This window comes from Metopolophium dirhodum, chromosome 5, assembly GCF_019925205.1.
Source record: "Metopolophium dirhodum isolate CAU chromosome 5, ASM1992520v1, whole genome shotgun sequence".
NCBI classification, from domain to species: Eukaryota; Metazoa; Arthropoda; class Insecta; order Hemiptera; family Aphididae; genus Metopolophium; species Metopolophium dirhodum.
The window spans coordinates 27,297,475-27,312,115 of record NC_083564.1 but is presented as its reverse complement, the minus strand read 5'-3'; the positions used below and the strand labels follow the sequence as shown (position 1 = coordinate 27,312,115).

At 26.0% G+C, this 14,641-nt stretch overlaps 1 protein-coding gene across 2 annotated transcripts in view; it reads right to left on the bottom strand.

Moving 5' to 3' along the window:
- Nucleotides 1–14,641, bottom strand: part of LOC132945454 (G-protein coupled receptor dmsr-1-like) — a 119,515-nt gene that overhangs the window by 90,232 nt on the left and 14,642 nt on the right. The window lies entirely within an intron of this gene.

Sequence of the window (14,641 nt, the reverse complement as noted above, 5' to 3'; positions counted from 1 at the left end):
CGTCGAGAATATGAAATTGTATAAGGCGCAGTCAAATGATGGGGAAATAAACAGTGGCGATAAACAAAAGACAGAACGCGTGATTTGATTGAGCAGTATAATACATGACGGAATTCATGTGAAGAGTGGAGACAATTGGAGTCAAACGACCCTTCACTAAGGATTCTTAAGGGTATATCCGAATATCTATCCTTCTTTTTGCATAAAAACAAAATGAAATCGAAAAAAATGTTATTAACAATTCCAACTATTAAAACTATATAATATACTATTATATTATTTATGAAAATTTGATTTGAATGTATATATTACATGAGATAATTATGTAATATATAAATAATTGAAATTGTAGATACAAATTTCATAAAAAAAGAATATTTTTTTTTCTTATTACTTAACCCGCGGCAACTTAGGCCATTGGGTGGTTTTACTGTGGGGGAGGGTACTGTAAGTTTAAATACGTGTGTTTTAGTTTGGCAGATTATTTAGTGGGTTGCCTTGGGGTGGGGGATGGCGGCACTTCTCTCCGGACACCGTGACTTGCCCGTAGAAAAATGCCACCCGCGGTCGGCATCGAACCGGCGCCGGTGTGCGTCGCAACCGACACCATATTCCGCTCGGCCACTCCGTTACCCCCAAAATATATTATTCATTTTGTTATATTAATATCGTGGAAAAAATTACCTTCCTCCCAATAAATAATAATACGTTAAAAATTAATTAAATAATTAAATTAAGAGGTTTTCTTATAACAAATTTAATTGTATAGGTATCTAATAAACATTTAAAATCAAATAATCTATTACAAGATATCTTTACACACCATCACCTGTTCAAGCTATAGGTGTATATATAGAAAGATATATATATAAAGATTTATTACGGCGAAATATTTAATTCGTTTGTCATATTAATATAATGTAATAATATAATATAATATATACCTAATGTTTGAACAATTTTTATATAAATTTTTTTTTTTTAAAGACGCCTTAATGCGTTCGGCCATTACGTCCCCCCCCCCCCCCCCAAAAAAAAATAAATATTAAAATTTAAAAATTCGGTTGTTATTTAAAATATTTTATTTTCTTCATAGGTAGGTTAGTAGGTAGGTTGTTCTACCATTTTGTTTAAAAAACATTATCTCACATTATTTAAAATAACATCAGTAATAAATAATTGATAATAAGCAATTAACTTTAAACCTAATTGTAATTATACACTATATGCTATATGTTAATATTTTTTCTCATATTTTAATGTAAATTGTTGTTTCGTTTCACGTTGTGCTGAATTAATTTTTTAACTCTAATTTTTATTATATCTTTTTTTTCTATCATGTACTAAATAATATTACTTAACTGTATATTTTGTTTATTAGTTCTACAATTCTCAATCTATTTTTAAATAATGTATTATATTTTTTTGATATAGGTAGTAGTATTTCTTTATCATATAACATAAGAGGCAAAAGCTGAAATTGACAAATTATACTTAGTAAAAGTACCTACTTCATAGTAAATTAATAAGGTTTGAAATGAAATCATTTTTTTACAATATGGCGTTATAAAAAATGTCACTTTTATAAAAGTGTTTATACAGCGTGATTCGTAAAGCATGCTCTCCCACTTATTTTTAGGCAGCTGAGTATTACATAATTATAGTGCGGTTATATATTATTTTATAACATAATGTATGGTTATTAGCTTATTACTTATTAAAGACATACCGTAAGATAATTGCTTATATTATATAGGTGATGATTATTTTTATTAAAAATTAGGTACCTATATAAAAATATATCTAATCTAATGTAACATTGTTTGCACGCAACACGACATATGATCGAACGATGTAATTAATTAATTAATTTCTATTCGTATTCTATGGCAATCGGGCCGTGTAGAGTGCATAATATAGACGCTTGAGAGAATTTCACTCTATCTCGGATAAGATTTGAATGTTCTCGTTTGAAGCCCATCTCGTGATCACGTCGGATCGTTCTACACACAATTTGATAATAATAATAATTAATAATATTATGCGCGTCGAATTTGTGTGTGCGTGCGTCCGCAAATTTCCGGGTGCGTTTGTATAATAATAATAGTAATAATAATATCTGTTCGGAAAACCGCAATCCCGTGCAGCTCGCTGAAGCCGGAATCGGAGAGCGTGGTTAAAATGGATTTTTCTTTTGACGGCGCCAAACTTAATATGACGCTCAACAAATATCTATATATAGATTATTTAATATTTATATAATGATATTATGTCAACTGAAGGAAAAGTTGGTCGTCGATTGAGATCAAAATGCTTTCCGGCTGACATGATATTAATATGCATATGAATGAACTGATGAACTTATACAAACACATCATGCTCGCAAGCACGCAAAAGTGTCCATGGCCTACCTAGTACTCGTGTAGTAGTGTACGCTATATTATACGGTACCTATATATATTATTTTATATTTTATGTGATTTATATGTAATTATTGAATCATTAACATGAGGTTTATAACCGTAGAAGAACACTGCAGTTGCATTATTTAAATTTTTTTAAAAGAGGGAAATATTGTATCTTATAAAAAATCGAAGTTTGTTTTATACTTTAATATTTTTTTGTCACTGATTTAAGGTCCTGATGTCTCTCTGTCGGAGAAAAAATATTATTTTTTATTTTAATGTATGGTGTATATTATCTATATATATATCAAAGGCAAAAATGTTTATACTCATACACCTATGTCTTTTATGCATTCCTAAACCGTTCACCCCGATTGCGATGAAATTTGATACGGAGATAGATTAGACCTCGGGGAAGAAGATTTTGTTGCGAAAAAAGTATGTTGGTACTTTTGAGTTAAATTATACATTTATGAACACACCACGCGGGGTCCGTGATCTACCGCATAATCACAAAAACCTAGCAATAGCAACGCATTGACGTGTCACCTAATATATTACATAACTACAGTTTAGGGTGTGCAACCTTATAGAGGAAAAATAATTTCGAAATTAACTCACAGCTTATTCATTGTTTTGTTAAGAAAGATACATAATAATGATCCTGTAAAAACTTGGACTTGATTATATTATGACTAAATGGGGTTAATTTACATTTCTTAATCTTTTTAAAGTTAATTATGAAAATTACAAAAAGATTAATATAAACAAAATTTTAGTTATAGTTAATTTAATTGAAAAGTATTCTAATTATTTTTTTGTAAGATTATTGTCTTTTACAAAAAATATGAAAAACTAAAAATATTTAGTAATTCGGTAATATTCATTATTTTTAAAGATAAATAAAATACAGAATCATCATTTTTTATCTTTTTACAAAATAAGAGTGTGCGTAAATCTAAAGTTACATTTTTTAACCACCGTATACCTACTAAATTTTTATATCCAATTGATCTATATAAAAATAATTTAAATACTTTGAAAATATATAAAAAAAAGTTTTTAAACTGTTAAGTAGGTATAACCTAGTATAGTAAAGTCAACCTCACTAACCCCCGGTCCGTAAAGCTGATTTTAAAATTAGACAAGGATAAAAATCTGTCATATCCTTTCACCCAAATACAAATTATGCCACCTAAATAAGTACAGTGAACGTTTCACATTTATAACTTGTGGAAGAAAAAACTCGTAATAATATATCGATTTTTACATGTCATGATACTGAATGTAAATATCACTGCAATATTAATCCTGGGTTTTAATCGTTAAATATATAAAAATGATTTTAAGATTTTCCAAATTTTTTTAAAATCTTTTCTCCAATATTTAAAAAAAAAAACAAGTGTATTTCTATTTGTAATCGATAGTCCATAGTATATAAGGGTGGTGTTGTGATTTTTGTCTCGTATACGTATCACACTCATACTTCATAGTAGGTACGTAGTGAAGCCACCCGTGTTGCATCCTTGACATAATAACGTGAACTAATAAATATTATTTAAGAAATATAAGCTATATTAACACTTTTTGTTTAGATTTTCCAAAACATAATTACCTTTTATAAAAATAGCATTAAATATCCATGCACAACAACCATGGGGTTTCAGTTCAATACGAAATATCTACAAGAGAGAGCGCAGTAATTAATTTTTTATCAGAATATAATAGTGTTGAAAAACCATTGAAAACTCAAGAATATAATTTTTTTTTTTAACAATGTTTTCTCTAAGTGCCAAGTGAAACATACTCGAATACCCACTTTACAAAATTTCTAATAATAATAAATTCAATATTGTGTCGTATCTACTCAAGATGTCTCTGCCATTATTTTAATATTATTTCTTTTGTTTCATCATCAAATTTAATTCAACATTTGTAAAAATTGGAGTTAACTTAATAATACATTTTTCAAACAAATAATCAAATAAATTTTACTTTTAAATTATTTAAAATGTAAACACAATGCAAATAAGAACATAAATACCACTACGGCACTACCACATCACGAGTAAATACTATATTATATTAGTTGTATACAACATGAAAGTTTGACAAGCCTATCACAAATAATAATATATTTTACAAAATCGAGGAAAGTACATGTTAAATAAGTTAGCACATTACGTATAGCTATTAAAATAAGTTTGTTAATAAATGTTGTACAGACAAATATTGTTAATAAAGTAATTAAAATATTTTTAAAACACTATTCAGAAATATGATAGGTAATTACTGGTTAGCTGTAGAAAAAAAATTAAATATTTAGAATGGATAACACCAAATAAGTAAAATCGTTAAAGTGTTATGAAGCTCGAACTTTGACGGTTGATTGTTGTTTGTACGAATGTTATTTCATTACTTTTTAAAAAACATGTTAATTATTTGTATTTAAGTCTATGATGTTGTGTATCCAAATGCAAACATATAATTGGACTGAATATCCAAGTTAATTACGCATTTACGATTTTAAATCGATAACGATGAGATACAATTAGGATAATGTGGAATTAATATATATATAGGTAGGTAATGAAGAGAGTAATTATTTTAACACAGAGCAGTCATTAAAAAAAAAAAAATACTAACATTGTCAGGTACTGGAAAGTTTTTCATTTGGAAAATGTAAAATTTATATATACCTATAGTTAGATTCTAACATTTTTTTAAAAATTTATGTTTGTTTGTTAGTTGGTGAACTTTTTAGAATAGTGGAACTCTGAAGTCACTATATGTTTATCTTTTGATTTTTAAATGGCAACCTATATTTTTAATTAAGTAATACATGGCAGAATATTTTTGTAAAATCTTAGAAAATTTAATGAATAGATTTTTTGTTAATTATAATTTAATGTATAGATGAACATCATTGAATGTTTAGTGGATCACACATTTCACGGGTCGTTTTTTGACATTTAATTTCCTTTTTCTAATCTTTATACCATATATTTTTTATATATAAATAATGGAACTTTAAAGGTTTTTTTGTCATAAACTCAAACCATTTTTGCGTCATAAGTTCATAATAGATCAAAAGTGGATTCATCTATAGGTAAACCTGTAAACTTTAGGACTTAAATTTGTTTCATCGACTAATCTCTCGGAAAAGCCAGATCAGTGAATTTTCATGGAAGACCGGTCACTAGTTTCAGCACTAATAAGATGATAACACAAATTCATAAATAATATACATGTATTGTAATTTATAGATAAAAACATAATAATGATTTCCGCATAATATTGTAAAATACTAAAACATATAACATATAACGACATGAAAAGTTTTACTAAAAAGGAAGAATACATTTTATGTTTTATGTTTCAAATAACAACTTCATATAGTATTATTATTTATCAACAAATGTAAGTCATTTAAATGAGTTAATCTTCATATTTTATTTGCCCTCACAGTTATACAACATTTTACTATATCGTGTCATTTAATTATTTCTCATTTGCGTTTAATTTCATTTTGGATAAGTATTCTTCATACATTGAAAATTGAATTGAAAGATAGATATTTGATAGAATGCCATGTTATATTTCAGTAAATACATTTTACTATCTAGTGTAAAGTATAATGATATATTCATTTGTGTAAATCGTGTAACGTGTGACAACCAAAAACAAAAAACAATTTAAACAAAAAAAAGTAAATACCTATTTTTACTTTTTTAATAAACCTATTGTTTGATTATTTTAATTTAACAATTATAATAAAATATTATTATAAAATATTTCAATTTAGTATCTTGTAAATGTTATTTATTTCTCAACAAATCATAATAACTTTTAAATTATATACGATGACAATAATAATAATGAACTCGTTCTCTTAAAAAATATTAACATTAATTTAAGTGTAACAAGACAACGATTTTAAATTAATTAGTACCTATTTTTACTATTTTTGTTCTTATCACTTTTTACATTTGGTAAACCTCTACATACATTACTAATTCCATTTTTCTTAGCACAATAAATTCTTTTTAAGAATTTAAATGTATACAAAATTAATTCTGTATTGTTAGTTAGTTAGTAATTACAAATTAGTTATAACTTATACATATTTAAAGTATTGATTAGTAGTGTACCAATATTTTGGTGAGCAATCTATTTACAACACTGCCACTCAAATCCACTCATCTAACTCTGAATACATAAGTTATAACTAATTCGTTCAACATTCAATTTTTATGTAAGTACCTATAAAAATTCTCAGAAAAATATTCAGATTTTGAATATGAAATTAAAAATGTTTGCTGTCATTACAATAATTAAAATTAAAAATTAAACAATAAGAAATAGTCAATATATTATTATAATTGTGTTGTGCAATTTTGATTTGTAATAACTTCAAATTATGTAAAAACAAATATTTCCAAAAACATTGATATTTTATGAGATAATGAGTAGGTATACTTTTAAAATAATCACCATAACTGTTAAGTATGGAAAAGTCAAAAGTGATTACATTTTTTATATTCTTTCATCAGATTTAGTATGACAGAACAATAGGCTCAAAAAATAGAATTATAAAGTGACTAAAAAAAAATAAAAATAAACTTTCTTATTTATTTCTATTGAATAGGTATACAATTCTCACTTTTAAATTTTTTCCATTGGGTATTAAATTTTTGATTTAACATTTCATACAGAACCATTTGTTTTATTAAACATTCTTTATTTGTGATGTTTTATTTGCAAACAATTTGGTCCAACTATTATTAAATAATAGATAAGTTCCATTAAAAATCAATTTTTACTGCAATTCTTGTTGTTATCTGCCTATACGGTTTTAAGGGTCATCTTTAACAAATAACTACTTCATGCACCTTAAACTCTCTTATCACGTTTGATTATAATATTAACGTGATTTAAAGAATAATTGTATGAGAAGTAAAATGCTAGTAATATTATACTACTATGAGTCAATATTATGGATATTGCTGTTAAACAATTGACAAACACTGAAACACCGCTTGTTGTTAAATTGTTTTAGATACCTACCGAAGAAATGTGTTTGTATTCAAACTATGATTTTTCAAATAATTTAATTGAAAATCGTTTAAAGATAAACATCTGACATTCAACGAAAACTGTCGAAGAAATTTCATTAAGCGCGATTATTAAATAAATTTAAATGAGTGGTTTCAACGGTGTTCTGTTTAGATCGGCTTTTAGGAATCCGATGAATAATTAATTATTTTACTTTAAAAATCATTTTACTTGGCTTAAGTACATCATAATATGAGAATATATTATATAACTTTTACATAAAATAAATTTAAACTTATTTTTATAAAACTATTTACAATCAAATAAACGAAAGTTTCGATTAAAATAATAAGTAAAAAAAAAATATAGAAGTTGGTATCATCGAAATTGTTGATTTATTATTTTTATTCTTGGAAAAAAAACACTTTTAACTTATAAGTAATGAATTTCCACAGACTGACTTAAAATTTCCTAAGTTCAAAAAAGTTGTATGACAAGAGTTAACAACTACTAAGAGACTTTTACGGTTAGCCACCTTGCTAACAAATTACTCATTACGTAGTGGTGCCACGTTAAAAAAATACAATATAAATGCAAAATATATTTAAAAGAAAATAAATTGTATAATTTTCAAAACATAACCAAGCCACACGAGTGTATTATAAGTTATAATATTATGCGTTATGCATTATATTATTTAAGAGGATGCACGTTAATTGAATATATCCGTTATACTTGCTTCTTTAATCTGTCATATTATGAATATTGAATAAAATAAAATAATTTATGATGTTACACGACAGATATTAATTAAATTTAATAATTATTTAGGTCTTAGATTATATCCATAATATTAAATTATTAATATGAATATGGTTCTAGCACGGTTACAAGGCTTTATTTTAATATAAACAATAATTTAGTGTTAAACAAATATTATATAATTCGATAATGTAACAATAAATATTATATAAATATGATATAATAAACATAAAATATAATATTTCAATTCATAATAAATTATATTATAATAATTTTGATAAATAAAAATGATATCTATAGTGTTTCTACTGCTGTACAGCTATTGAATATAATATTTACATATATTATGTATTTTTGTAGTTTAAAGTCTGAACAATCATAAACCACTAAGTTTCGTAAACAACATATTAACTTTCTAACGTATATCCTTATGGCTTATGTATATAAATAGACTGTAATTATTATTAACACACAATTTACCTCATCACTTATATATTTGTATTACTTTATGTATTCGCGATAGCTACATTAAGCTTAAATAGTAACCCCAATTTCATTTCGTGTCTAAACATAATTTTATAATTAAAATTGATTTTATTTTTAATCTTTTTTTGTTTAAAATTAAAAATATTCCAACTCATTATAATAATTTTTTTTATACTTCACTCATTAAATTAATATTAGATTGATTATTAAATTATAATAATACTCGTCGGAAGTATATTTTTTTAATTTGTGTTTAAAAATATATTTGCCCGATTTTCCTTTACAAGAAAATATGTTTATCTTCTTAAGAAATTAATATTTTTTAACAAGTCTCAAAGTTTATTAATTATTAATAATTGTTATATACTCTTAATAAACATTTTAGAATATTTTTCCAGGATTATAAAATTCTATAGGTACCTACTTTCAACGAAGATCACTCGAATATAAATATCAATTTTGGAATTCATCATAATATTAATTTACTTTACCCCCTAAATATACATTTACGTATCGTTTTAATTGCCTTATAGCTTACATATCTACCATACATGTATAGTATACATTGTATACAGTTTATAATTGTATATTATTTATAATATATGGTTTCAACTTGGTTCCCAATATAGACGATAGTATTATACTATTATTTTAAAATGTAAAAAGTACAAATTCTTTTATTTACATAATAGTATTTTTGATGTTCAGTCTGTATGAGTCTAAATATGTCTGTTATGTTTAAGTAAACTGTTATCATTAATTTATTATGTCCGTGAAATTAGAGTTATTGATTATTTTAAATCATTACTTAGTACACAAACTCATTTACTAACCTCCTAAATTATTTTGAAGATACGTATATCGGTATATTAAACAGGAGGGCTCATAGGAGAATCGCATAATTTCATATTAATGTTTGGAATTGTCATGAATTAATCCAAAAAGACATTTAACATACAGACATTGCTATATATGTATAAGTTTAGCATAATGGCTTTAATTCAATGTCGAATGCAGTTCACACTTGACCCATCCATATGCATTTTTGTTGACGCATCAAAAAAGAAAACATTCAAATCATTTCAAAGTTCAAGAAGCAATTTCTGGATACTCACCTCCTAAAAAAGGAGGTATCAAGACTCAGCTCTAGGAACTAAAAAGTTGATATTCCAATTAGAAAATAAATCTGTCGGAAACTATCAACTTCAAATATAGTTTATTTATTAACTATATGTTACTATAGTCAGTGATAATATACCTATTCACATTATTTTTCTTATTATAATAATAATACAAAACCATATGTTTTTATTGGATAGTATTAACATCAAGCTCTTATGATCTGCACTCATTTAGCTTACGCGATTAATATATTGCTTGTGACCAAATGACGGCGCTCTTATGACGCGCGCTTACCGCGGTCTGCGACCAAATTACGTGGAACAGTCTAGGAACTAGGAAGTATATTTTGTACAACTACTTTGTACGCACAAGTTGACAAATAACGTATCTTTTTATAAGTTAAAAAATAGGGGAAGTAGCTCTACTCTAAAGTTGGTGTCGACTTTTGTGTGTACCTATATACCTCTCCATTGAACAAATCACTGTAAGTGTTATACTTGAATCAAATGACCAAATCATAGCATACAAAAAACGATTCTGATCCAAGAATTTCAGCATATATTTTATTGCATATTTATTTTGCTAACAGTTATTCATTTTTATATCAGTAATAGGAATGATAAGATGAATTATTTTTTGCCAAAAACCAAAAACACACATATTTACATCAATACCGACGTACCACTAACCCATATGTAAATAGTTTGTGGTATAAATACTTTAAATAGTATTGTGTTCAATAAATAATATAACATTTAATGGCCATAGTCGCCGGGCTTAAGATCAATAAAAAAAATAATAATAATAATAAAAAAACGTGATAGCTAATACTTTCAAGTACAAATAAAAAATATTTTTTTGGATTACATAAAAATAAGTAAAATTATTATTTTTTGTAAAAAAATTAAATGTGAGAAACCTGTAGTAAATTTTAAGTCCTTAGCTATTAAATGTACTATTTTCTTAAAAATAAAAATTATGTCATTCATAAATTAAAAAAATAATAAAAAATAACTTTAAAATTATCCGTAAATGTCTAAATAGTACAAAAAGAATAAAAATTACAGTATTTCTACAAAATAGTATTATACATTGTGTGTGAAAAATTCAAGCCTCTATAGTTATTCATTTTTGAACTGCGATAAGAAAATCTATCGATATTAGGTATTAATCTAAATCTAGTTTTGTGTAAAAAAAATTGTCTAATATACCTATAGTGTCTTCAACGCGTTCAGCTAGGTATACCTACCAACAAAAAAAAAAACTATGCACATCGTTGTAAAACCAGAATAAATATCTTTGCTCAGAATTTAAAATAACATTTTAAGTTAAAAATTTGAATGAATATGACTTTGCATATACGTATTATACATGTACCTGTTTGAAAAATTGGGCACTGGGGGAAACAAATAAATTGCTGTTTTTAAACAATTCTGTTGTACATTTAGTGGTTATACAATGTTTTGATAATTAAATTAGTTCAGTAATTAGTGATCCGTTTTAGATGCTACATTGCTATTTGTGGTTAAATTTGTCACATCTGAGTGAAAAATAATCCTTTTTTTATAGATTGGTGAGGACATTTTTAAATATTGCCAACTTTTCAATTAATTACAGAATTTTAAATAACACGCAAATACAATGTTTACTAAATACATATTATATTGAGCTTATGGAGACGCTAAACATGATAGGCTGTAGACTAACTGCTGACTGTTGTTTTCAATAGATTATCTAGATTGCATATTGATGAATGAATTACATTTTTAATAATGTAATACTGTAATAATAAATATCAATTGTAGTTCAAAGAGCCTTGATTGAACTTAAAAAGTTTTAAATAGTGTATAAAGCAATAACCAGAAGTCAGGATTGAAAAATATAAATAATAATATTTTTTTTGTTTGTTGAAACAATAAATTACAAGTTAACTGTTTTTGTTATCGCCATAATATCGGTGGATTATAATAATGCATTTTATATTCATAATTGTATTTTATAATAATACATTTATTTTTTCTCGAATAAAACAATGTCTCGGCATCCGTCATCGGTTATTTACTTACGGGAGTTCAAGCACGCTCCGGGGTTGAATGATAATTTAATTATTATAAAAAATATTAATTGGATTTAAGCCTTTTCGAGCTTATTTTATTCGAAATTGACAGTGAACTGGTAGGCGATGTTACTTACCTTAATAATAATAATAGGTACCTTTATATTTTAATATTAACGTATTATATTATTACAAATCTAAGAAATAAACTTACTAATCTTGGATATTGTATAATCTTTGAATAAGCTAAGATATTACCTGTGGATACAAAGCAACGCATAGGTACATAATGTTTAAAACGAAATACTAAATAATATGTATTTACAAATTTGGCCGTTTTATGGAAACATTTTTCACTACCAGACGAGCGCAACACTGCAGAGCACTTTTTCCCAACCAAAACCACTCCTAAATATTGATCTGTACAAAACAATATATCAATTACATTTATTTTTCAAAAATATAATTTTAAATAAAAACACGAACAGGATATTATGTGAAACATTTAATGTAATGTTATTTAATTTAATGAGCGTGCAGACGATTCGCTACACATCTCAGTAGAGCGGTCAGTGTCGTATTATTATCTGATCACGGACATAATATACGCCTAGGGAGAAAATAACTTATCCCTTACGAGATTGTGCGTTGGTGTTCACATATTATATGCGACGGGATTACAGCTGATACGTCATGAATTTCTGAGCAATCAGATTAGCTGGCGTGACGGACTTACAGTAAGAGGGCCTGCACAATTTGACAACACTGGATTTTCTGGTACGTTCAATTGAAAACGGTAGTTTACAAAACTCTCTCTAGAATCTAGGCACAGACAAGTCTAACAGTTATTATGGTTTATATACTATTTAAAAACAATGTTATTTGAAGCAGTAATGTACCCACGTTAAATCACTATACTTACGAGTGCACCAAAGACCGTACTAGTCCTGCTAAATGCGCTCTTTGCTCAATGGACCACACAGCCAATTTCAGAGGATGCCCGACATTCAGAAAAAAATTTCAATAAAACCTCTCCAAAGGTTCCGCCTGCCAAGGTTACTGACCACCATACTCAATCTGAGTCCGAAACGCATGTGGAGGGTGGAAGCTACTAAAAACCAAAACACTTCCACAGAAAATATCTCTAGAGTTTTTTCCAAATCCATCTCTAATCTAAATGCTTTCATCAGCCCACTCATCATACTTCTTTCCTCTGTTTTAAATACACTCATCGCCAAAAATACTATCTAACATTTTTCTTTTCTATTCTATTTATTCCTCACTATAAATCTTATCAGGTATAGTCCAAATAAATTAATATACATAACTAATTATGTTATCGGTTATTTGTATATTTTAATAGGGTCTCTGACCCATACTTGCTTTTAATCAATATTTTATCACTTTCTTAACTACTTCGTTCACTTTTCATATTCATAATGTAATTCATAATATTTATTAATTAATATTGCTGTGTATATTTATTTCTTAAGTTGTTCCCTAAATTGTTGAGCTACAATAGTATATTGTTACTGGAAGCTAATAAAAATAAAAAAAATAATGTACCCACATTGTCTTTACATCATGCCATACGAGTTACGACACGCCTTGCAGGGTTTTCCCAAACATGTCCTGTTTATCTTACAGCTCGTTGGTGGTGTATTATTATAATGAATTTGTTTAGTAATGTAAAAAGTAGTGCAAAATGTGTTTACAAAAAACTTATAAAAATGTACTGCTCATATAGATGGGCATTTTTGTTATCTATATCCCGTTTCCAATTATAAATTAATCAAATTAATTGCATCTCATTTACTGTTGATAAAAATACTATCCAACAATGCATAATTCAGTAACAAATTAATAACAAAAAATATAAATTATGTGAATAAATGTCACTGATCATTCAAACCGTAGAGAATACTTGATACTGCATCGTAAGCAATTAATAGATATTGTCATAAAATAATATTTAAGAATATGAATATGTTTAAATTTTTTTTTCGTGAATTTTCAATTTATAAAAATTAGCTATCTAAATAAATGATAATATGTTAGGTTCTACTTTTTTATATTCCCTGATAGTAAAATAAATAAAACTTGGCATTTTTATATAAATGTGCTTTTAATCATAATGATATATTTTTATTTTTTTTAGTGCCAGACACAAATCTTTTCACTTTCATAGTTTATACATACCTCCAAACATCAAAATGTAATAAATCTATCAATACTATTCCTTTAAAAAACTTGTATGACAACATCGTAAATTATTTTGTATCTATCGTAGGTATCAACATTGAAATTGAAAATTCAACGGGTTATAACACAATTTATGCACCTATATATTATTTTGTTTTAAAAATAATTTAAATATTATATTTTTAAGTTTATGTTTTTTGAAAATCGATGTCATTCTTATTAGTATTAACTTTTACTGAACAAATTATTTTAAAATGACCATTTGAATTTTATTGTACTGTATTTAGTATAATGTAAGATTTTTAGCACGGTTTATAATTATTTAACCATTCATAATGTAATTAAATTCACTCAACATTAAATAATTGTCATTGAATTAAATTACTATAATATAATATTATTAAATATATTAAATATTAATATACCTACTCATTCTTATTTATTTTAAATTAATGTTTTATATCTATAATTTGAAATAAAATGTAAATAAAAAAATCCAAACATGATACATAGATTGTGTACTGGATTGAGTACTTTGTTGATACTATTGTAT